Below are 24,131 nucleotides of genomic sequence, written 5' to 3'. Positions count from 1 at the left end.
TAGCTGGAAGCAACAATTACAACAAGGCCATGCACACAGTGTGTAGCAAGCATGCTGTGTGACACAGAGAAAGTTCAGAGGGAATTGGAATTTGACATGCATTGCAATAGTACAAAAAAGTGTAAAGCTGTGAACATAAGGTCAGCATGTTTAAAGTCAACAATCAAACAACACAGTCACAATGATACAACTTGGAGCTCTTTCAGAGAAAAAGCCAATAACATGCCAAGTTGAAGACCAGAACAATGTTTTACACACACACACAACACCTCTCACCTTATAAAGTTTACTGCAACAATATACTGTTCTCCTATAGGATTAGGCATATACTTTATGTTGCTCTATAGGCATTTTATCGTCATACAGTACAAGCCAGTCACAAAGAAAACATTTAAAGGGACAATGTGTAGTTTTTTTAAAGTATTTTATTACACGGCTCTCTGGAATGCTTGATTCTGATTGGTCAGTTGAGACATTTGCAGGTTCGTTCTTTTCAAATAATAACCGCTCCAAGGTAATAACGCATAGCCGGTACTACTTGTACGATTAAAATCGCTCCGTGCCAATAAAGACCAATAAAGATTACTGTTTGGCGCCATCTTGTGACAAACACTGGACAACCACAATTAAGAATGGACAATTTTGACATTAATTTTAACATGTACGGAAAAAACAAAACATTTAAACAGTGGATAGAAGAACAAACAACGACAAGAGAGAGCTTACTTAGACTGAACTTGACAAAATAGAGCATGACAGCTACGAAGCCAACACACAAAGAAATACAGAATGGGCATTAAAACTTCTCAAAGACTGGCTAAAAGAGAAAAAAATGGAGACAGACAAGTATGAAGAGGATCTTAATAAGGTATTGCGATCATTTTATGCATCTGTGCAAAGTTTCGCGGAAGGATCAAAATGTTAATTTAAAACAAATATGCCAATAAAATGTTTCAAATTCATATTCATGTCTGTTTTTTTTCTTATGTGACAAGTAGCCGTGTAATAAGCGGGATAATGTAGAGGCAACCGGTAAAATAAGCCCCTTCAGTGTGATACAAGACCCTCCGCTTCGCGTTATTTCCCGATAACTACCGGCTGCCTCTACATTATCCCTTACTTATTAGTCAAAATCAATGTCTTTATTCATAAATATGTCATCATTGGTGTCAAATGACTTCTGCCAATGATTTGACTTTTTTGTAAGCTTAGAATTTTTTCTCTTAATTTACATTGAACGGTTAAGGAGTCTTCCGTGTCATTCCGCCATATTGAAAAACTATAATAGCAGAGAGGGACAAAAAGCACTAGCCTACCGCAACGCGTTTCTACAGAGCGTTTTCATTCAGAAAACTGTCTTATCTGTCCTCTCGCTCTCCCTCTTCTTCTCCCTACCGTTGGATCAAATGATGATATCCAACAATGCACATACATCGAAAATCTATCACTAATAATTAACATAGTTAATGGTATTTACGGTTTGTGATTTATACTGTAACATTTATTTTTTCGTTGTGTGTCAAGTTGCAGTTTGTTTCAAATAACGAACCTCATCACCAAAAAGAAAACTCAATAAAGTGCTATTGGAAGACATGTTGTCATAGCTTCTTGGTACATACACTCTAAAAAACAATGGGTTAAAAACAACCCAAATTGGGTTGTTTTTAACCTAACTGCTGGGTAAATATAGGACAGAACCCATATGGGGTTAAATTAACCCAAGAAGTTGGGTTAATCATTTTAACCCAGCCAATGGGTTGTTTTTTCTACCCAAAACTTGGGTTATTTTTTACTAAAATGATGGGTTAATTTGACTTCATAAATGGGTTAAAAATGTATATAGGGTTATTTTTATTCCTTTTAAAATTATCATTTAAAATTAAAAACCACAAGATAAACAAACAGGTCAAAATTGTATTAACTTTATTTTTCATTAATATTTTTTAGCATATTACACTTTGTGTAATGTAACAAATACAATGTGTGTAACGTACACTTTGTACACAATAGCTCAATCAAAAATTCAGGAGATCATACAAAACTATAAATACAATAAATAAAATTCCATTTTTAAACAATTTTAAACAATTTCTTCACTTGCCTCTAATTGCAAAAGTGTAAGGGGTGGTTTCCCGGACAGGGATTGGCTTAAGTCAGGACTAGTCCTTAGTTATTAATTAGGAAATATAACAAGTTTTAACAAACATATCTTAATAAAAACATTACTTGTGTGCATTTTGAGGGAAAACAAAGGGCACTGGGTAGGGTTGCACCAGTCGTTCGTAAGTTCTTACTTAAACTGGGACGTAAAGTCCAAACTAGAGGTTTAGTAACTACTAGCTAGTTTATAACTAACTCTTTACTTAATTCGGTTGCACCACTTGTTCTTAAGGCAGAACGTAGCTAGTAGGTTGTAAGCTCTCCATAAAGTAATGCGTTGTCGCATAGAATGACGTTTATTTTTCTTAACCCAATCACAAGCCTTATAATGGGCAAACAGGAAATAGTCTGAACAGTACGTAATTTCAAACTCATTCTTGTCTCGCCTAAACTGAAAGTTAAAAAAAAGACGTTAAAGCATATGTTATCGAACTCAAAACATTACACTTTTAATTGAAAATATATATCCCACACATGGAAGAGAAAATAAACAGGAAGAAATTTTTAATCTTATTTTAATTGATGGATACACAGAAAATTAAACAGTTCTTGAAAACTCGTTGACGAATTTGCGGCTCTTCATAATTAATACGAGCTCATCGATGTTATATAATCTGGATGACATCTTATTCCAAACGTTATTCATGGACAGGGGCTTCCGTAAATATTTAGTTACAACGTATTGTTACGTTTAAACTAAGTTTAATGGTGCAACGCAAAATCATTTAGTAGTGCGTAAGTTGTAACTTAGTGCCCATTTACGTCGTAACTAAGCTACGTTGTAACTTACGCACAGCTGGTGCAACCGGCCCCTGGTGTATTTTAAGATATGTCAGTGCAAGTAGTTTTCAGTTTGGACAGCTCTTACATTTACTTTAGTCTAGGACTAGTCTTATCCTTGTCTGTGAAACCGCCTCTATATGTTTTAACATTTTTAAAAAAAATCATGAAATTCATTAAATACCTTTAAGAACAACTGTTTGTTACAAAGCAGTATTGTTTTGGTCTACATTATGAACACACACAAAAAAACTATGAAATACAGCATTTTGCCAGTGTAACATTTCATAAACATGTCATTAATATTCATCAAGTAATACTCTTCCTTAAAGGTGCTCTAAGCGAATTCACGCGTTTTAGACCATAAAACATTTTTTGTTACATACAGCAAACATCTCCTCACTATCTGCTGGCTGCCTGTCCGCTGATCAAACTGTAAAAAACGTGATCTCTGTAGACAGCCTAGGCTCCACAAACTGCAATAAAAATGAAGTGGCCAAACCTACTACCAGAAAGGATAACAAAGTGTTCCTGCCAATTAACGACAAGAAGCATTTGGGGGTGAGGGTTGGGCGCGTTCATGAAAGCACGGAAGGGAGGGAAGGAGTTAGCTATGCTCCGTTTGTTTCAAAAGAGTTCAAACATCAACAAAAAGTAACGTCACACAGATTCGCTTAGAGCACCTTTAAGTCTATGAAAAAAACTAAAATGATAACTCTTGTACCTGAAACCCAGTCTATTTAAAAAAAACTCTTGTCATTTACTTGCAAGAATGTAGTGCTTCTACTACCCCAATCTAAGTGCCTTGTCCAAAGTTTCTCCTCCAAGGATGACGAATGCCTGGGACTCGTGTCCATTTTTAAGTGACAGGAAATAAGGGTAGAGTCCTGATGCTTCAGCCTGCTGGAGGTACTCCATCATATTTGTTCCAACCTAAAGGACACACAATGCAAATGAGTTAAGGTGAAACTTGGGGGGTGTCAGGGTGTGGGTGTGGGTATGGGTGATGGGTTTGGGAGTTATTACACCTTGATCTTGCCCACTTTAAGACAGCAACTAACATAATGTCCCAAACTTTTGAACTGTAGTTTATTTAAATACCTGGTAAATAAAGTAATAAAGTAAATTTCTTGATTTGTACTTACAGGCTGAATGTCAATGAAAGCTTTTTTTGCCATCATCAATGCTGGGCCGGACTTTTTCTGGCAGTTTTGAAGGGTGGAGGTGGAAGCAAAACAGGGAGCAGCTTTAATGCAAGATATCCCTTTGCATCTGTAGCAGCAGAAATTGAAAAGCAATATGTTCAGATAATGTTGGTTAACTGTCTGGCATTTCAAATAAATGAAGATGAGTGGAGAAAGTGCCAAATCTCCCAACAGCAATTATTTTCTTCATTAATTTATCAGTGGGTGTCTTTATTAAATTGCTATTAGTAAATCTGGCCCATAATATCAAAATAGTTGAGAAACTTTACCTTGTGTCATCTCCTCAACTGAACATGGAAGCTTTGCTTCTGGTTTAGAAAAATGCAAGATCCTATCGGTATATCAAGGGAGCCATTTCTCGAAGAGTTTTGGAGCTGCATCCTGGTGTAATGTGTAAAAGTCTTGTGCAATCTAAATGCAAAAATAACAAAAAAACAACTTCTAAAAAGAGACTAAATAAAACTCTTGTTACCATATGATAAGGACAGTATATTAACATACCATGCCTGGGGTAGTTAGCCTAGGAAACTCAGACCACCTAAAACAGAAAAACACAAACTTTTAGCTGTAAGTGATGCATTTTTTTCTATCAATATAGATAATAGACCAGGGGTGGCGAACGTCGGTCCTGGAGAGCCACAGCCCTGCAGTTTTTAGCTCCAACCCTGATTAAGGCTATGTTTACACGTGGGCAGCTATTTTCAAACTGACATTTCAACCTCTCCGGTTTCAAAAATAATATCGTGCACACGTGTCAGTTTTCAGGAAAGTGTTTATTTACATGTACGCGTGCATATATGCCGTCAAGAGAAGCTCAAGCCCACATAAGCCAATCACCGGCACCGCTGGTGGTGACGCAAACTGGTTCTTCATGTTGGAGCAAGGAGTTGTTGCAGTAGGTGATCGATGACATCAAAGTACCGCGAGAGCGAGTTGAGGAATCAAATGTAGAGGTCTAATTTCAAATCGCTCTCGCGGTACTTTGACATCATTCGTCTGTCGGTTCTTGCAACGCCGCATGAAGTCAAACACGCGTAAAATTTCTGACCTCCGAGCACTCGTCTCTGCTCCTCGACATAATGGAGCAGCTGTATTTGCAAATACAAACACACAAAACGAGTTTGCACGAACATAAATGTGATCTTGGAAGCGTTCAGAGTAGCAGTCACATGTAAACATCGGTCGCACTTTTGACGTAGGTGCAAGCTCTGGCGCATACTCTGTGACGTTGCCTGCTTAAACATCCGTTTGTCTCACTTTACATGCAACCAAAGATTTTCAAGATCTCCACTCTGGCCGGAGTTTTTAGAAACAATCGGTTTCAGAGGCGAGTTCTCCGTTTGCGTGTAAACGAGGGGCACAAACGAAGGTAAATCTCTCAGTTTTTAAAAATAACCATGTACGTGTAAACAGAGCCTAAACCTCACCCGTCTGAAGGTTTCTAGTATCTCTTTAGACCTTGATTACCTGTTCAGGTGTGTTTGATTAGAGCTGGAGCTAAACTCCGCAGGACTGCGGCTCTCCAGGACCGACACTCGCCACCCCTGTAATAGACCATTCATACTTATTCATTTGTTTAGGTGATTTCAAATGTCAACATTGGCTTTCAGAGATCATGCACCCCACCTTTAATTTACTTAATTTAATTTAAGAAAAACTATATTTGAAGCATTGTCACTGTCAAAAAGACGATTTAATCTCTTTTGATAGTTTTCGTAGACAGCAGTGTTTATATCCAACCCTATATCACGACATTGTGTGACTATTTCACGCATGGACCAGCGTGACAATGTCACGCTTTGCCGCGTTTGAGCGTGTGCATGTCACGCTTTCTGTTTGTGTCGCTGTCACGTATTGGTTACTCAACTTTTTTGTCCTATTTTCAAACCATTGTCGCATCGGTTTAGGGTTAGATTTGGTGCTTGTGTTATACGTCACTTTAAGTATTTGTCACTTTAAGTATTGGTTTATAAAATAAAAAGATACAATACTTATTCTTTTATATTTTCTAAACTTTAACCAATTGTCACCTGACGTTGGGGTTAGAGTTTGTTTAGGTAAGGGTGTCATTTTATGTAAATCTAACCCTAAACCGAAGCGACAATGGCAAGAAATCAGGACAAAAAAGCTGAGCAACCAATACGTGACAGCGACACAAACAGAAAGCGTGACATGCACACGCTCAAACGCGGCAAAGCGTGACATTGTCACGCTGGTCCATGCGTGAAATAGTCACGCAATTTCGTGATACTGGGTTGTTATATCTGAACTATAAAGATTTATTCCAGTACTTCCGGAATAACATATATCTAAATGTTTGTTTCGTACGTTACACGTAAACTGCTTTCGCTGGATAAGCATGGACGCAGATTTGAATGTCACAGAGTGTGATTAACTTGGTTAATCACAGCTTTAATGGACATTTTAAAGTTAGTTGAATCCTGTCATTTATAAACAACTTCCGGTAAACTCCGCTAAGAATAAATAACAACAAAGTCTTTTTAGAGTAGTTAATTTCTGACACCAAGCAAAATAAACAACAAGTAAATTACCTCTGTTCTTATTTCATAGCTAAAGCGTATAAAAAACTACACTGAGCTAACGTTGCTAAGTAAAATATGTACTATAATGTATACATTGTTAACTACAAATCGGCTATCAAACCTCCCTTCACATGGTCATAATCGCTGTCTCCCCCTGCCTTTAGGAAACCAAAACATTTGTTATTTTTGACGAGGTAATTTGTTCCAGAATTCATCTGAGGCACTAGTCAGACCATTAAACCGGAAGTAATGACCAGACGCGTACCCGCGACACGCGTGCGTCCGATGATACGGTCTATACTAGGGCTGGGCGATTAATCGAAAAATAACCGAAACCGAAATTCAGAACCTCTAACCGACATTATTTTATCATGTCGGTTATTTCGGTTTTTAATCCTGTTAATACTTTCCCTTTAAAAACAAACTGCTGCGTGTGATGTTGCGTAACTCCGCCCCGTCCTGTCAGTGGCACAGCGAAACATGGAGAACTCAAACACTGTTTAACTGAGCAGCAGGATCATCTAGTGCCCAAAAGAAGCACAGTACTTTTTTTAATAAGTACTCGCGAATGTGCAGGCACCTGTGACAAAAATACGGAATGCGCGATCGGGTTTTACCGCACACGCGCTCAGTTTAATCTACCGATGGGTCTCTAAGCAGCCCGGGTAATGTCATCACATCTCACTCACTCAAAACCGCGAAAAGACGCACCCGCGTGAGTTTAATTAGACACTTCAGAGATGACGGAGAGAGAGAACAGGAGAACTTCTAGTCTACATTAACACCAAAAGCATTACAGATGAGAATAAATGTCTTAGACATCATTGCCCAGTTAAGAAAAAATGGATTGAATACAAGAAACGTGTAAAGGATACAGTCCAAGTATGTATTTTGCCCTACTCATCTCATTACAATATGCTATCTGGATACAACTTATTATGTATGTATCTGATGTCTATAATTAGTCATGGGGGTTGTATGATTCTTTGGTTCATAACTTCCCATTCTGAAATTTTCATCAATTGTACATAATGACATGCAACATCTGCATAGAGTTAGGTCTATTTAATATTTTTCAGTAATGCAGTTATTTTGGGAAATATGTGAATATTTGCATTGCAGGCTGATTTAAGGTGTGCCCTAAACTTTCCAACCTTGTCAGTGAACTATGAGGCAAAAAAATAATCGTTTATTAATCGTAACCGATGTCAAATGTTAGATTAACCGAGGTTTTGATTTTAGGTCAAATCGCCCAGCCCTAGTCTATACTCATAATAATAAAGTATAATTATAGTCCAATGTTAATCGCCATTATTACCATATTAAATACATTGTCCAACGTTACCCCGTTCTGTGGTAAAAACGCGCATCTGCTCACAAAAAGTTATTTCAAGCACTCGACTGATGTTGTTGACTAAACGTAATGAAATGCCCTCGTTTGGACAACACTTTTGCCAATAGGTATCGATTAAATGATACAAAGACAAATACAGACCTTTATTTCACCAGAAAAGAACCGCTGAAGAATGTCTGCTTGTAAAGTCCTGCTGTATTTCTCCTTCTGACGATCCAAAATCCCCGCGACAGATGATCCAGCAATGGGTTATTTTGACCCAGCAGCACTGCTGTACAGCAGGGGATGGGCTGCTTTAACTGTTCGTGTACAAAAAATGGTTTTCTGAAATTAATTACCAGAGATTTGTTACGGGCTGTAATAGAGGGTTTTCACCGACGTCACGTTCTGGGCGGTAACCCGGATGCGCGGCCATTGTGGAGGCACTCGGTGTAAAGAACTGAACGGAGTACAATGGAATATTATGCGCTTTGGATACTTTAAGTGAATGTAGACATGTCTAAACAACAGAAAACGCGTCCCAAGATGCAAAGGCATATAGGGAAGGACTTGGACCACAAGAAAAGGCACGATATTTCGAGAAATTTACAATTTATAGGCGGTGCAGATCACTACGAGCTCCCTCTTCTAGGATCCGTGACGACCCAGCGATTCTTCCTTCAGTTGCATATCCCGATATAAGTTAGTCAACTACCTGGTTTTCATGCCGAGCCCATATGTCAATGTCAGCTTTATTTATATAGCAAATTTAAAATAGCCAGTGTCCTACCAAAGTGCTTAACAGTAAAATAAGCACAGTAAAAAATAAAAGCAATAATTGTTTTTACCATTTACTATTAAAAATATTATCATTACAATAGAAAATTGTTATGAGCAATTAAGCACACTGGCATTAAGGCATTGCAGCGCAAATTTTATTTGTGTTTAAGTACATTTTGTGCATACACTAAAGTACATATTAAATACTCTTTAAATAAAGCACAACAAGTAGAAGCATAATTGTTTTATACTTTATGTACTTCAATCATATTTCTAATACAATGCTACTCTTTTTCCTGAGCTTTACCAACCACAAGCGCCTCCTCTGATAATTTGTTGCATTCCTTTCCTGGTTTTTAATAACTTTTGGAAGTCGATAATAATCCAAATGTTTTTCTCAATATGTCCTGTTGGTACCATCTCAAACACGGCAATAATTAACCATTTTCCTTGACGACGTTCGGCATATACATCAGTGTCTGTGCTCTGTTGTGATGCGGAGTGCCTCCAATATGGCGTCTTCCGCTCTGATGACGCGTCGTGAAAACCCTCTATTGTCAAAAATCGCTTAGGTTACTCACGTAACCCCGGTTCCCTGAAATAACGGGAACGAAGCATTGCGTCAGTTAGCTGACGCTATGGGGGAAACTCCTGTTTACTCCGTGACTGAAGCCTATTGGTTAACGTCTGTACAAAGTACAGACCAATGACGTTTGAACCCGCGCGCGGGAAGTACACGTCCTTATATAAGCGCGGTTCAAGCGTCAGGAGCTCATTATTATTCGACTGAAGCGCGCAGCCGAATACACTCGCTGCGTAGACGTTTGTAGCACGGCAAGTGACGCAATGCTTCGTTCCCGTTATTTCAGGGAACCGGGGTTACGTGAGTAACCTAGGCGTTCCCTTTCAATACGGTTCACTTCGCATTGCGTCAGTTAGCTGACGCTATGGGGGAACGTAATCCCATCACGCCGTGCATACACAACGTACAGAAGTGCCTTACCGGAGAGACACTGCGTGTGGCCCTATACCCGGCATATTCACAGCTTTAAGCAATGTGTAAGCACCATATAAAATGTTGACGCGCACACGGTGGGGGTTTTAAACGCACCGGGGGCACATAACATAGCACAAGACGGCGAGATACCGAGCGCGCCGCGGGTGTGCGAGATAAGTAAATTCAGAGTCACGTTGGTGAGCTCGCTGAGCGCACCGTGGTGTACACATAAAACGCATGAGCGTGCATGATTGAGCCGAGAGAACCTGCGCTCGTAGGGCAGGGACGTCTAAGCTGTACAATCTGACAACGTAGACGGCGAAGACCAGCCGGCCGTGAAGCAGATATCAAATAGATACCCCTGTAGACCAAGTCCATGAAAAAGCCAAACGCTCACAGAGTGGGCTCTATATAGGACATAGCTCATAGAGGGGCGTGAGCCAGTGCGATGGTTTCAACGATCCATCTAAATAACCACTGTAAGCAACAGACATACATAGTGAGTGATCTGCGAAGCTCACGAACGGCCGATCTGACTATAATATGCGGCAGAACGGTTCGTAGCGTGGGATTATACAGATACCACAATAGTGTGAACCCAGGTGCGCCCTCGAGCGCATCGGGATGCATATAGGTAGTATTATAGTGCACAGATCGGTGAGCTGTCCAAGCGCGCCGTAAATGTGTATTGACTATAAATTGCACGGGCACAGGTGAACACTTGAATACATCGTGAATGCATATAGATGAATCAGAGTGTTATAATGCACAGGCCGGCAAGATTCTCAAGCGCGCCGTCATGTGTTCTGATAATAAGTTGTGCGCACACAGGTGAACCCTTCAGTGCACCGTGAATGCGTATAGATAAATCAATGCACAGAACGCGCCGTGAATGTGTACAGATATGATTGATGAACGTACGGTGGGCACTCAACGCACCGTGAACGTACACAGATGAACAACAATGTATGTATGTGTCACAGCCGTGTATACAGATGAGCTTTTCCGAGCGCATCTTTAGTGTATACCGAAATGTTGTAGCGTGCATATGTGAGCTTCTCTAAGCGCACGGTGGACGCATATAATTAAAACCCATATCGTGCATACAGGTGAGCTTACGCGGCGCACCTTTAATGCAACAAACCTCACTAGTGCGCGAAGCAGGGATGTCGAAGCTGTAAACTGACAACGTGGACGGAGGGGACCAGCCGGCCGTGTCACAAATGTCAAATGAGAAACTTCTAAGACCATGCCCGAGGATCTAATCCATACATGGAGTAGACTTCATTGTCACGGGAGGTGATAACGTCAACGATCCATAAATAACCTGTATTGACAGGTGCGCTAGTGAGTGATCTGTGACGCCGATGAACAGCTGATCGTCTGATGTACGTCAGACGTATCTGTCATACAGGACCTTGGACAGTTCCAGAGCGCTGCGCCTCGGGCACCGTCCGCATCTGAGAAATGACAGACTTATGAATAAAGTGGATGGTCGGTCATAAAAGCGTGGTTCGCTGTTATCACCGCCACATATATATATATATATACACGCAGGGGGAGAAAGCCGCCGTGCACGAGCCTCTGTAGTGAGGAGAAAGCTGTTCCACCTACAATTCGCGGGGGGAAGACTCTCGCTGTCACTAGACAGAATAGATCAGACTTTGCATAAGGACGCCTCGCGAAAGGGGTCCTAGCAGCTCGTGTCAACGTGTTATAAGGCACGTAATGTAGGTCGTGTCCCACGGATGCAATCTCTGCACGCCCATCGTAACGGGATAATATGTCTGCATCTTGGTAGTTAAGCACGAGATGCGTATCACTCTGATTGAACATAGCTTATAAAGCGATGCAATGAGTTTATAAAGGAGATGACTCGCCAGCTTGTACAGGGGGCGAGATCTCAGTCTGGTTCGGTAAATAATGAAACCACCGTAGTTTGCCCGACCGCATTATCACAATAACATGGTCGAGAGTGCTGCAGTGCTAAAATCATCCCCTTAATGGACCGTATGTACAGTACAAGGTGATTGATATGAGACAAACGTGAAGCGTGTTCAACCCACAGCAGATGCTGGCGATCTCGTAATGGTAGCACTTCATGCAGCTGTCTGAAACTTAAGCATGAGCTTCCCGGCCGTCAGCTCGGGGCGGGACCTTTGCTTAGTCAGAAGTGGACTTATGAACAGAATGCCACGATATTCAGTTTTCTGAGGGTCGTTAGAGGGGTACGTGAGCCCGTCTTAAACGAGATGCCGCGCGTCTGTCTGTGCGCGCGCTTTGAGTTTTGAAACTTATTGTGGCGGGTAGCAAGCTCACTTCAGGTTGATATTACCCTTAATATCTCAGAGTATTGGAGCAGAGCGGAGGTGTGAGCGTCTTCGGATCCGCTGATATAAATCAGCTGTATGGCCGAAAAACGTCATAAACCGCTTGGCTGTAAGCCTTTGAGTAGCCGTCCGGAGAGGGCGCGATTCAAATGCTTGGAGCCATGGAGAGGTCTGAGGCTGCGTCTCTCTAGGAAGAGAGAATGACAGCCGTAAGACCGTGCTCGTTTGCGCCGTCAGCATCGTAGCGGAGAAACTGAGGTGGGCTGCGAGCGAATTTGGCAGAAAAGTGTTAGAGACACCGTACAGCCGTGGGGTGTCAATACACAGTATATGGCCAAACCGGGGTTTTTTCGGCAAGCGTCGATAGAATTATGGACAGCGGGCCGTGTGTGCGTATTACTGATTGCTTGTCAGTAAGGCGAGAAAGTGTTTAGAGACACCGTACAACCGTGGGGTGTCAATACACAGTATAGTAAGCACGGAAATTACTCTTTTTAGAGGAATTCAATACCGTTCGCCACTATAGTGAGGTCGCATAACCAACAGTATTACTCAGTATGTTTTGGATAAACAGCACACAGAAAACATTTCAGGGCAGTCCAGCCGAGGCGCGACTTAACCCCTCTTCAGACAGTTCTATGTCGACGCAGCTGTGCTGCGAAGACCAGAGCTCGGCCGTTCAGCTGCACGAGCCTCAGTAGTGACGGTGACCCGAACGGCTCACGGAGCAGAGCAGTATGTCTAGGTGGTTTAATGTCAGACTGAACCCATCGCAGAGAGGAAGTCTGCCGTGAGGCCCGCGGTTTTGCCGTTTATTAAAAAGGGCAGAAAAACCGGGTATATAAGAATGTACCAATATTCAGCGCACTGATATAGGACGGGACTGAATAATGTTTAATGTCAGACTGAACCCATCGCAGAGAGGAAGTCTGCCGTGAGGCCCGCGGTTTTGCCGTTTATTAAAAAGGGCAGAAAAACCGGGTATATAAGAATGTACCAATATTCAGCGCACTGATATAGGACGGGACTGAATAAAGGGAGGTATTCGGGCCTCAGTATGTTAAACAAATTCGTTCTGCCTCTGATTCCGTCTAAACCAGAGAGAAATGACCGGGCAGACTAGTAGTGAGCTTTCCGAAGTGAGATAGACTCAGGCCGGTTAAGCTCTATAATAAGTGTTTTAGCGCTCAGATAGAGGCGTGTCCGCCTTATCGAGCAGACGAATGAGATCGCGCCGCTCCCGGGGGGAGGGGCATGAAGCTCTGTAATCGTTGAACACTAGACAGCTGCATTTAGAGGCAGCGAGCCGTAAGACTGCGTGCTAACTACGCCGTTAAGAGATCTCACCACTGCGGGGAAAGGAGCGAGGGACTCCGCGAGCGTGGAGCACGAGTGGCTGTGCTATGACAGGAAACAGGGGCAGATCCGCCCGTGTTTGCTTGTCGTATGCATCTTTCTAGTTTTACGGTTCCCCCGCTTGTTCATCTCAACAAGAGAGGAACGGCAGAGGGGAGCAGCAACACAGACAGAACAGCCATGCGTCATATAAACGGTATCACCCGATGCACTCGGGGGATTCATATGTGTCAGAGATTTCGCCACTGAATGTGAGAGGAGCGAAGGGACTCTGTAAGCATGAACGGTTGCGATGTGACAGAACACAGGGGGGGTTAGTCCGTGTGTGCAGGTCTATGCATCCATCTAGTCTCATGGCTCGCCGTGTGTTCATCCCGGGGAGAGAGGAACAGCAGGGGGAGCACGAAACATGGATAAGACAACCGAAGCATATAAGCGCGGTCCCGGCGTGGGAGGTGCCAGACCGGTGACGCGCTCGGGGAAATTCATAGCAGGGAGGCTCACTCAAGCCGCTGTGCTGGACGCTATTACAACAGCGCCTGCTCTTTTAGCTTACAGCTTTATATTAAAAATATTGATCTTACCGGGCGGCCGCAGGGGAGACCTCGTCAGGCATGTGTCCGCTGCACAGGGCTCGTACCACGGCAAGCAAAGGCTATCTTCGGTTCTCGGCCGGAAAGCGGCAGGGGAAGACGCTAGACCTGGATTCTGCTGTCTTCGGTTCTCAGCCGGAAAGGGCAGGGAAGACGCTAGGCCTGGACTCCGCTGCAGGGCTTTTGTCGACGGCGAGGTAAGGCTTCTTGTTCTTCGGAGCAGCGAGAGGTTCGCGCTGAAGGAGAAATTAATGAGCTCCTGACGCTTGAACCGCGCTTATATAAGGACGTGTACTTCCCGCGCGCGGGTTCAAACGTCATTGGTCTGTACTTTGTACAGACGTTAACCAATAGGCTTCAGTCACGGAGTAAACAGGAGTTTCCCCCATAGCGTCAGCTAACTGACGCAATGCGAAGTGAACCGTATTGAAAGGGAACTCATTTTAATAATCTGAAAATGCAAAGAATGCATTTACTTTAACTAACATTAATCTCGTTTTAAGTTAACAGTACTGGGCTTTGAAGTAACGTAAATGTCGTCATATAACGTTAGTTAAGAAGAAACTTAAGGCTTTGTCCAAATGGGACGTTTAAAACATTAAACAAAAACAGTAGAAAACGTATTTACTATCCAACGGGCATATCAAACAAGCCAACCTAAACGAACGAAGCTGGCGGCGTATTTAATGCCATGTAAAACTGAATGTAACGGCACTTACGTCTTTATATAGCCCTCGGTATTATGATACGTGTATAAATAGGTTTAAAAATATATGTTATATGAATAAATATGTTGATACGAACCTTATTTCTCCAAATATTAGTGTGTGTTGCATCCACCTCAAATTCAGTCAGCCGGTGCTGCACCTGAATCTGCGCCGAGTTGATTTGACCCAATGAGCTGGGTTGTTGAGTCCGGGAGGGGGAGGGGGTGTATTGATTCCACTCTCAGTGAAAATTGCCCAGAAAATTACCCAGTGGTGGGGTTACATAAAACTACCCAAAAAACTCCCCAAGACTGCGAAAATAACCCAAAAAAATTACCCAAATGGCTTAACCCAACATTTGGGTAGAAAAAATAACCCCGGATTTTTTAGAGTGTAACGGCTACCGTAGTTGCAGCACCCATTTGGAAAAGCGAGGCGCTAGCACTATTCGTTTGAATGCAAAATACTATTTCACCATTAGATGGGAGAAAATTCTACTTACTGTCCCTTTAACAGGGCTTTGTGTACAGTAAGAGAAATATAAAAGGAAAATTCAATTTGCACCTTAATGGTAATAAATACTATCTGCCTGCAAGGCAGTTTAAAATTAACAGTTTTTGAAAAATCCGAATGTGTAGGGGGAAAAATCTGATCTTGCCCCAATTCACAATGGTAAGAACATAAAAATTATTTATAATTTGAGCTGTCAGGTCAGTTTTCCATGGAAAAAGTTTGATAAACCTCATTCGTCTTTGTGTGACATCCAAAAGTTACGTCTGTAAACAAAAAAGAGGAGTCGTCCGCTTCATTGCATGTGCTCCGGATGGGAATGTGTATAGCTTCTTTAATAAATAGTTGCTTAGACTTTAAAGTGGCAGCGTTTAATCTGTAAAGTTTAAAAGATGATCATCTGAGGAATACCATGTAATTATGTCAGTTTATTTCGTTCTTACATCTAGGGAATCATCTGTTAAAAGCTCAAATTGAAGCTAAATACAAGTATTTTTGGTCTATATAGATAATTTTGCCCTTCAAAGATTCGGATGTGTCTTGTTGCCTTCATGCATTGGAATTCTGCCTCCGGAGGCATTTTAGAGTTTTTGGACGCAGCCCTGGTGAAATGCTGCCAAGATGGCGACAGCAGACTCTTGAAGACCGATTCAAAGGCTCCTTCAAAAGCCTCCAGGTTCAGCCTCAAAATGCGTCCTTCGTTTCTCATGAAATGATCATCAGATGGATCTTTTACAGCCTCAGCTATCCCAAGATGGGCGCTTTTACCAGCTGTATATTTCAAAATAAACATTCATAACCTTAATTAAATAAAAGTGTGTATTTTTTACTCTTAATAAGTTTTACTATTAATATTATTGCTGCAATACTATATGTTGCTTCTTACTTTTGTATATTTTTAAGGTTGCTTAAATTGATATGCTATTGCTTAGTTTAATCTACATCAATAAGCCATATTCTCTAAAATAACATTTATTAGCTCCATATTTATTTTAAGAATTCTGAAACGTCTCTGTTGCTGTGTCCCGCTGACAGGCGCAGTGGGAGGGAACAGCAGGTGATGCATATGTGGATCCTCTGATAGACGCTCTCATTTTTGCATAACATCTTTTTCTGTTTCGAGGATAAGTAAAGATACCAGATTTTCACATTAAGATGTTCATCAATTGAATCCGTGTTATGATAGACCTTGTATTCCAGGCTGCTCAGCACTGCTGTCATTTAAATCACCACAATGAAACTTTGCTCATATTATTCATGGGAACAAAAGCATCAATGCGGTGACTCGGCACCAATGAGCACAAATCGATTTGGATCGTCTGGTCATAGGATAATTTCATGCAAATGTTTGAATTAATGTTGAAATCTTAGACTTTTCATTGCCGTCTTTTGCATTCTGTTAAGTGGCAGCGTGTGCTGCACGGTATTGAGAAAATATGCGGTATGCGCTTGAATGTTGCGCTAACGGTATTTCTTGCAATTATCATTTCCCTAGAGAAATGCTATTGTTATTAGCTTTTTTAAAATAATTTAGATATGTAATTATTATACTGAAATAAACAGGTGGTATATTTTTCTGATGTAATTAAATCTGATTCAGGCAAAAACTATTTCAGACATACCGTTCCTTTTTTGCACAAGTTCATCACTGTCATTTTGCTTGCTTGCCTCTATATTTCCTCTATTTTTAGTTTTCCACTCCTTGCTTTGAGCCGCTAGGTTCACCTTTGCACCCGCAGTCTAGCCAAAGGCCCCGTCAGGGTGTGGTGGTGGATAGAACCCAATTGCAGACAGCTTGTAACAAAAAGATGTTTATTGTAACATAATACCCTCCAGGGGGCAAAAAAACAACAATAACTTAAATGATAACATGACAGGACAGACAGCTCACACTCAACGGCATCTTAAAATAGACAATAAACCAGCACAAGACATCAGACACAATGACATTAAACAGGAAAGAACTAAACTAGGGAACGAAGGAATAAACTAATAATGAAAAATTAACAAGGAAACAAGGTGGTGGGGTCAAGACAGGAGGGTACGAGGCATGCATAACACAACACAGGTCAGATGACTCTCCACACAGACACAAGACGAGTACACAGGGCTGTCAGGACCTGTCGCTAGAAATGAGACTTAAACACACACATGACTGACAGGAGCCTGACAGGCCCCTTCTGATCTAATTTGGACAATCTTAGCAAACATAAAATAAATTGAAGTTATCTCAACTCTCTGCAACATGGACTATAATCATGGCAATGATAATTCTTTGATATATCGCACAGCCCTAGTATGGCATGGTTAAAATCTACATTTCTAGACTGAGATTTATCTCACGTTGTCTAGGCATTTATCTCATAAGAAAATCAGAAGCTGGATGACTGAGCAAAAATACCTGTTTGCTCTTACAGTAAGTTCAAACTGTCTAGGAAAAAATACTGTTTGTAGTTTTGTGATGGGATTGCTAACATTTTTATCCTGTTAAAGCAAAGAATAAATCCATAAAACTGTCCTTAAACATGCAGCAATATAATTCAAGCTATTTCACATCATTTCAACAAAGGACCTAAAATCAATACAGTTTGCAGGCAAATACGCCTGTCAATGTGTGTGAGTACAATGTTAATACACTCAGTGGATATATGCGGATATACAGATTCATTATATTTTGAAGAGAATTAATCTTTCAATTTAGGCAAAGCAAAGGAAAATATAAAAGGCATATAATTTTAAACCTTACTATTTTATTTACATTAAGAAAATAAACTAGAAGAATGAGCTGTTAAGATGACCAAAGGTAAGCCTAGAAAGACATAAGCTTTTCGAATTTACCATACTTTTTACAAGATATTCAAAAAAAAAAATTCAAAGTTTTGAAGTCTCAGTTTCTTTAAAAGCAGCAAAGTTCAAGGTAAATCCGTCAGCATTAACTCTATTTTACATTAACAGAAGATAAAATGTTATTCATAAAGTTGATAAATTAAAGATCAATTTAAAAATAAATTAATAAATACTTTTTGATAGTTATGTTTCAGGAGTGTCTGTATAAATCCAGTTTGATGACAAAGATCATGGGCGATGTAGCTGATCGTTATTTTTTACTTATTTAATGTAAAAGATTTAACTTAACACAACAAACAATACATCATTAGAAAGGTCTAGGGCTCCAGCTTTTTTATTTGACCTTTATTTTATTAAGAAAATATTATAGTGACAGTAATGCTTTGATTTGTGTCACGAGTTATGAAAAGTTCATATGTAAAATGAAATATGATCGTCAGTCGCATTCATTGTGAAAAATCTAATGCAGCACTTCACAAAACAATATCCATCGGGGCTTTTGATTCAAAGGCGTGCATGTTTTGTGAATATTGATATATTTTATATTAGGGGTGGAACGGTACATGCATTCGTATCGAACCAAATCAGTACAGAGGTCACGGTTCGGTGCATGAATTTAAACGGAGAATACACGGTATGAAAATAAAAAAAACTTCCATGCAAAATAATTAATGTAATGCGGAACTACTGTTAGTTCTTTATGGACAGCTAATCTGTTGCCCCGCTTTAGCTCTGAAGCTCTGATTGGCGCAGATGCAGCTGAGTACCGCCTATGTATGCGCTCTATCAGAGCCCGTCTACATTCTGGCACCCTGCAGTTTTTTGTCAGGTCGACGCCGGTCCAGTCAGTGAGCAGCGATAGCAAAGATGGCAAGTAGTGTTCCACAAGAGTTAGACGCTCTGCCAACCTCTTTAAGATCGGAAGTTTGGCAAAACTTCAGTTTTCCAGTCAGTTACAATAGTACAGGCGAGAGAGTGGTGGAAAAGACGAGGACAGTGCGTCGGCGTTGTTCAGCAGTTGTTAGGTATGTGAGTGGAGATACATCTAATCAGGGCTTTCAAGTCTCACGCATTCACCTTGACACACACGCATTACAGTCAGTTCACACGCCACACTTTGTATTTCTCACGCTGAGAAGTAGGAGATAAATTGTCCTGCTAATATACAATTAATGAACGAGGTGCAGTTCTGTCGAGTTCAGCTGCTTTTTTAAAGTGTGCTCAACTTTACGCAGCGCCATCAGCGTCAGAGTACCGCGAGAAATCTTGCGGAGGAGGCTGATTTCAAATCGCTCTCGCGTTACTCTGACGTCATCCACTTGTCGTTTCTTGCAGCGCCTCGTGAAGTCGTACACACCTATTAATTCATCCTACAAGCCTATTTTTTATCCTTTAGTACATTGATATGAAATAAAAATGTAATTTTAAAATGTATTTAGGTAACACTTGTAATACATTTGAACCCATATTTGTATGAAAGATGAGTACAAGATTACTTAAAGTGGTATACATTTTTTTTAAATACGATATAGTATGTTAAATGCATTTCAGTTCATATTCATGACATCTCAAAATAACACTGATAAGGACACCTATGTTTTTAAGATTAGCTTAAGTACTAAAAAAAATGCCTTCTTCATTTTTGTTTTGCTTTTCCCTCCATTGTACCGAAAGTGAATCGAACCGTGGCGCCTGAACCGAGGTACGAACTGAACCGGGACTTCTGTGTACTGTTCCACCCCTATTTTATATGTTTACTTCAAATTTCTAAAGAGAGGAGTAATATTTATTCAATTCTTAGTCCTGCAAGCTACTGTTAAGATTGCTCATTTAAAAATATAACCAGAATAAAAATGACTTACCTCTACGCGTTTCCTTAGATTTGAAAGAGTATTCTTTTAAAACGAAATAGCACAGTTTCAAGGCAGGCAGAGAAGACACGAAGGACTCGTTCTTTTATTCAAGGACTTAAAAAACGTGCATAAATAAGGCCATTGTTGTTGTGACGGGTCAGTTATCTCCTTTCATTCTCCAAACGATGCATTGGCTGGCTGCTGCACTCGCGTGACTCGCGTAGCTTACGTAAAACAGCGCGGCAAACAAAACAAGTTCAAAACGAAGCGCATGCTGTACCCTGATTGGTGGTTTGACGCATTACGTGTGCATCTTAGTTTTTTTTTGTGCAGCTTTAATTTGCCCAGTTACGTTTTTTATCCACTGATAAATAAAAAGGAACGACTGATTTTTTTAAATGTAGTGGAGTAAAAAGTAAGATATTTGACTTTAAAATGTAGTAAAGTAAAATGCATTGAGTTGCTGCCATGTGATTGGCTGATTAGAAATTTGCATTAACGTGCAGTTGGACAGGTGTAGCTAATAAAGTCTACCAAAATAAAAGTACTTGAGTAAAGTACAGATACGCAAAAAAACCACTTAAGTACAGTAACGTATTACATTTACTTCGTTACTACCCACCACTGGGCATGTTGTGTGTTCAGAGATGCTCTTCTGTATATCTCGGTTGTAACGAGTGGTTATTTGAGTTACTGTTGCCTTTCGATCAGCTCGAACTAAGCCATTCTTCTCTAACCTCTAGCAGATTGTCTTGACCATGTCTACATGCCTAAATGCATTGAGTTGCTGCCATGTGATTGGCTGATTAGAAATTTGCATTAACGCGCAGTTGGACAGGTGTAGCTAATAAAGTGGCAGGTGAGTGTATATTAAATTAATAAAAAACTGTGTAGGGGGGCACAACAACCTCTTTGGGGGGCACGGCCCACGAATGCCCACCATGACGCCGGCCCTGCACGGAACAGGACAGCCAACACACTGGCAGCAAGGGCTGAAGGGCCCGATAAAGAGCTTCTAATTAGCAGAGAATGATCAACAGGTGAAAATAATAAGCAGCTTGCACTGATTGTCAAGGGCAATCAGCTGAACCTAGCCAGAACACAAAATGAGCAGTCAGAAATTGTGTCAAAAAAAGAGAGTAAAGAAAAAGGAGAGAGAGAAAGAAACCGAAAGATCAATTACGCATTATTCTCTTATATACATTTCCACATAAACTTCATTTTCCACAGTAGTCAGCAGAATACGGACTAAGCCAAAGAGAAGTGAATAAAGCATGGCACTAAAAACACAACCGCTAAACCTTAAGTTAACTTCTCAAAAGTGAGTCGCGTGATGATAATAAATGGAGACATTATGCAGGGGGTTCAATCTTACATTCCAATTACCACTAAGAAATTGAAAACAAACAAATAAGACGCGAAAGTAATTTATAAGCAGTTTACACCACCTCCCAACGCATATACTCCCCCACATTTGTTCCTGATTGACTCCACAGGCACGCAGAATTACAATCCAACTCCCCTTATTTTCTAGACGGACAGAGTCATTATCAGCTCACTGGGCTTTAATGAACAGCTCACATCCATCCATCCCCCTGCTTTTCATTTTTCTTCTCATTCATTTGGTATCCATTTCTTTTATTCAAACTCAGCTCCCAATACTGCTTTCCTGCATTCCCAACAGCTTTCACTCCATCTGCCATCTGTAAACTTAGCGTCCTGCCAAACACCTCTCGTCTTTCACATCTGATCCATTACTGTTCATTCAGAGATGACAGGGCCCAGCACACCGTTTCTACATTTCTAAGTATACCACATGTACATTATTTCTTTTAAAGGGCACATGCATGCATATCTTTACAAGATGTAATATAAGTCGCAGATGTGCCTAGAATGTGTCTATGAAGTTTCAGCTCAAAATACCCCACAGATCATTTGTTATAGCATGTTCTATTTGGGTGGGAGCAAAAACGTTTTTTTATGTGTGCACCTTTAAAGGGACATTCCACTCTTTTTTAAAATATGCTCATTTTCCAGATCCCCTAGAGTTAAACATTTGATTCTTACTGTTTTGGAATCCATTCAGCTGATCTCCGGGTCTGGCGCTAGCACTTTTAGCATAGCTTAGCACAATCCATTAAATCTGATTAGACCATTAGCATCGCACTGAAAAATAACCAAAGAGTTTTGATATTTTTCCTAATTTAAAACTTGACTCTTCTGTAGTTACATCGTGTAGTAAGACCGCCTGAAAATTAAAAGCTGCGATTTTCTAGACAGATGGATAGGAACTATGCTCTCAAACTGACGTAATAATCAAGCACTTTCCTGCTGTGACATGGCTGCAGCAGGCGTAGTGATATCACGCACTGCCCCGAAAATAGTCCCCTGCTATTGAAAATAACCAAAGGGACTTTGGTTATTTTTTAGCGCGATGCTAATGGTCTAATCGGATTCAATGGATTGTGCTAAGCTATGCTAAAAGTGCTAGTGCCAGACCCGGAGATCAGCTGAATGGATTCCAATACAGTAAGATTCAAATATTTAACTTTAGGGGAGATGAAAAATTAGGATATTTTCAAAAAAAGTGGAATGTCCCTTTAAATGCAAATGAGCTACAACATACTCTTGTGGTTAAAATAGATCAGATTCCTGTGATCATTTCAGTAGCCAGTCGGAAATGCTTAAAGGAATATTCCATTTTCTTAAAAGACAAATCCAGATACTTTACTCACCACCATGTCATCCAAAATGTTGGTGTCTTTCTTTGTTCAGTCGAGAATAAATTATGTTTTTTGAGGAAAACGTTGCAGGATTTTTCTCATTTTAATGGACTTTAATAGAGCCCAACATTTAATACTTAACTCAACACGTGACCTCCCTACGTCACCACGCATTTACGTTAGGTCGCGCTGGACCGGACCTTGACGAAAAGTTGTGGTTCAAAAGTACATACTTTTTATTTTTCCCGTCAAAAATGACAATCGTTTTGCTAGATAAGACCCTTATGCCTCGTTTGGGATCGTTTATAGACCTTTGAAAACTCCTTTGAAAAGAAACGGTTAAGTGTTGAGTTAAAGCAACACCAAAGAGTTTTTTTACCTTAAAATAACGTTTACAAAAAAGTTTCAGTGGTTCATCCACACAAAACAGGGTGAATGGCACTTTCACATTCGCTTTGCAGCCCTCTATCGGCCAAAACCGCACTAAAGAAGTTTCCAACCGTCGGGTAGCGGTCCTGTAGTTCGAGTGAAAACTACAAAAACTTGCTTTACGGCAGACCTACAATCCAATCAGAGCCAGCTATGCTGCAGTATTTACGACAGTGGTAATGAACAATTACGCTTCTAACCTGTAGGGGGAGCAAAGAGCCAGAGTTCTTAAGTGTTGCTTTAAGGATTAAATGTTGGGTTCTATTAAAGTCCATTAAAATGAGAAAAATCCTGCAATGTTTTCCTCAAAAAACATAATTTCTTCTCGACTGAACAAAGAAAGACATCAACATTTTTGATGACATGGTGGTGAGTAAATTATCTGGATTTTTCTTTTAAGAAAATGGACTAATCCTTTAAGAACAAAAGTAACAAAAGTTTTTGAAATGGCTGACTTGCTCCAAGCACCTAACTACTGTACTTAAATCAGCCTATTTAAACATTATATAATTAAAGTTACAATTAAACTAATTATCACAAATAAGCATGACTAATTTGACTAACCATTGTTTTTATGTGTTAGCATTCGTTATTGGGTCTCTTAATATTAGTGTTCCATATTGAGAAAATAAAACATAAGTGCTATTCCTAAGCTGATTGTTGTTAACACAGGGGGATGTAAATCAGTTGGCTTAATTAGAGAGAAATATATTGAATATACTTCCTGCATTTTCAAATTAATTTGATTAAGTTGATAATAAGGTTTGGCATTTATTCAACATAACTCAGGTTAAATGCATAATGCACCATTCATTCCTCTGGTGTGTGATGCAAAAGTAGCTCAGGGTAGACATATACATTCATTGTTTCTTAACATTTCAAATGTTTGTTTGTAAGTTTCTCTGAATGCACTCATAACAAAAGTCTATGAACGGAGTCTGTTCATAGGAATAGAATGTGCTCTCGTCTGCAATTCTGTAATTAC

At 40.3% G+C, this 24,131-nt stretch overlaps 1 long non-coding RNA gene across 2 annotated transcripts; it reads right to left on the bottom strand.

The window, feature by feature from the left end:
* Positions 1-3,099: 3,099 nt before the first annotated feature.
* Positions 3,100-8,317, bottom strand: LOC141369281 (uncharacterized). 2 transcript variants are annotated; one of them, XR_012372869.1, is made up of 5 exons: positions 8,184-8,317; positions 4,647-4,683; positions 4,415-4,556; positions 4,086-4,212; positions 3,100-3,873 (listed from the first exon to the last, which is right to left on the bottom strand). It is a non-coding gene; the product is annotated as an uncharacterized lncRNA (long non-coding RNA). The 2 variants fall into 2 exon arrangements; XR_012372870.1 differs by lacking the exon at positions 8,184-8,317 and adding an exon at positions 5,613-5,764.
* Positions 8,318-24,131: the final 15,814 nt, after the last annotated feature.

This window comes from Misgurnus anguillicaudatus, chromosome 13, assembly GCF_027580225.2.
Source record: "Misgurnus anguillicaudatus chromosome 13, ASM2758022v2, whole genome shotgun sequence".
Classification (NCBI taxonomy): domain Eukaryota; kingdom Metazoa; phylum Chordata; class Actinopteri; order Cypriniformes; family Cobitidae; genus Misgurnus; species Misgurnus anguillicaudatus.
Note: the sequence above shows the minus strand (reverse complement) of the source record. Positions and strands in the feature narration are given on the sequence as shown.